The sequence below is a fragment of the Belonocnema kinseyi genome, chromosome 9 (genome assembly GCF_010883055.1).
Source record: "Belonocnema kinseyi isolate 2016_QV_RU_SX_M_011 chromosome 9, B_treatae_v1, whole genome shotgun sequence".
NCBI classification, from domain to species: Eukaryota; Metazoa; Arthropoda; class Insecta; order Hymenoptera; family Cynipidae; genus Belonocnema; species Belonocnema kinseyi.
This window is the reverse complement of record NC_046665.1, coordinates 68,498,428-68,500,944: the sequence shown is the minus strand read 5'-3', so window position 1 is coordinate 68,500,944 and position 2,517 is coordinate 68,498,428.

Below are 2,517 nucleotides of genomic sequence, written 5' to 3'. Positions count from 1 at the left end.
CTCCCTGTCCATTCTTTCTTCCTCCCCCTTCCTTTTCTAAACCTCATTATCATTATCTTTTCTACATTTACATTCAGTTTTTTCTCATCTAAGTATTTCTCGAATCCGGTAATTAATCCCGCCATCCCTTCTTCATCCTCTGCCATCAACACTATGTCGCCTGCATATGCCAGTGTCTTCTTAAATAAAAGTCGGCTGCCTTCAAGTCCACGAACATTGCCATCATTGCCCCTTTTTCCCTTTTAATTCTCCTATTTACTAGATAGTTCAAAACATATATGTTGTCCATTGCCGCCATTCCTTTTGTAAACCCTGTCTGATTCGGTGACTCGATCTTTTTTTCTTCAACTTTTATCTTCAATCTCTCCAACAAAATAGTTACTTATACATTATACCGTGTTGGCATCAACGTCACGCCCTATAATCTTTAACCTCCTCTCCCTTGCATTTCTTTACTATTGGTATAACTACTGCTTCTTTCCATAACTCTGGCCATCCCTCTCCTCTCCATACTCTATTACACACTATCCATGCCCATTCCTCTAGTTCCTCCCCTCCATATTTCCGTACTTCATTTGAAATCTCATCTATACCAGGTGCCTTTCCATCCTTCATTATTCCTAAAACCTTAAATATTTCTTCCCTTGATATGTCCTCTTCCTCATCTCTGCCTCTTCCATATTTTCCTCCCTTTTTAACTTTCCTCCTCCTAGCAAATCCAAAAAATATTACTTCCATTCTATCATTTCAATATCATGGTTTACTCTTTTTCTTCTTTTTCTTTCCCTATTTACTACCTTCCACACCTCTTCTTTCGGCCTAGCCTTCTCCGCCTCTTGCTCAAACCTTTTATTCTCTTCCTCTTTCTTTTGATAACACAACTCAGTATACTCTTTCTTTTTTTCCTATATTCTTCCCCATTATTTTGTTCTTTTATCCACTTTCTTAATTCCTTTCTGACCTCCTTTTTTTCTCTATACAGTCCTCATCCCGCCCACTTCTATTCCCCCCTTTACTAACTACATTTTTGTTTGTGCACTCTAATCCTATTTTTATTTCTCTTATCATTTTTTCCATATCCTCGTCCACATTTCCCTTGACCAATCCCCTTTTCCTACACTTTTTACATTTGCTCTGCTTTTATTTATGTTGTTATTGCTTTTTTGTCCCTCTAATGTCACTATTAAGGGAAAGTGATCCGAATCAATATAATTACCTATCTCTAGTTTCTTAACCTTCTCTCTTACCTCATCATCCACTATCACATAATCAATTACCGTTCCCATTTCACCTCCTGAGCGTGTATATTCCCCTTTCTCATATCCTTCTATAATTCCGTTTAAGATATACCATCCCAACTCCTTCAACCTCTTCAACAACTTTTTTCCCTCCCCATTTAGTACCTTATCTTTGGATTTTCTTCCTCTCTCTTCTCCCCATTCTCTTCCTCCTCTGCCTCCTGTTATCGCATTGAAATCCCCACCTATTATCAGCTTGATCTCTTCTTTATTTTCTTCAATCATTTCTTTCATCTACTCTGTTTTCTCCTGCGCATCACCGTTCACATGACCCCCCACTACCTTCCACTTCTCTCCTCCCATAATTACCTCTTCTGCTATTAATCCTTCTTTTTGTGCTTTCCTTTCTTTCTTATATTTCTCTGTTATACATTCATTTCTTACTCCCATCACCATTCTTCCTATTGCGCTGCCCTTTTTATTCTTCCTCTTTGCATATTGCACTTGCCATTTGTAACCTTTTGGTAACCTTCCCCTTACTCTTTCCCATCACTTTTCATCTAGCCACGTCTCCATCATTATGACTACATCCCATTGTGTCCAATTTCTCATAAACTCCCTATCCTTTCTCTCCAATCCTGCTATGTTCCAGTAACAAATCTTCCATTCTTCCCTACTTTCGTTTCTCATCTTTTTTCCTTCTTACTATTTCTTATTTTCCTATCTCCCGTTCTTTCCTCTGCTAGTTTCCCTGTACCTTATTTCTTACTATCTGTTTCCTTTCTTCATCCCAATCCCACTGTTGCGCTGCGGATCACGACACAGGACAAGCTCATACGTTAGCTTGCGTTAGTGATCACTCCTTGGAACGTTTAGGAACAAGGATCTCTTAATAAATCGTTAAATCGATTAATGTCAAATTCACGTTTATTCAAAGGGTAAATACTTTAAATTGAAGGAATACAGTGTAGTTCGCGAGCGATAATTTAGTTGTTAGCCGATCTGAGAAAAAGGTTGTTCATTAGTGTAACTCTCGTTGTCGACTGACTATTTCAAGAGCAGAAATCGGGGTTCAAGGTGGGATCGCAAACGACAAATTGAAGTGGGGGTGCTAGTGACGTAGTTGATGACGTAGATGCACAAAATAGAAAATGTCCTTAAGTTCTGAAGATGAAAAAGGCTACAGGGTTGAGGATTAGCAAGGGTCTAGTCGGAGAGGTACAGAAAATCACAGAAGCGGTGAACTGGACAAAACCCTCAATAAAATTAAACATCTGTT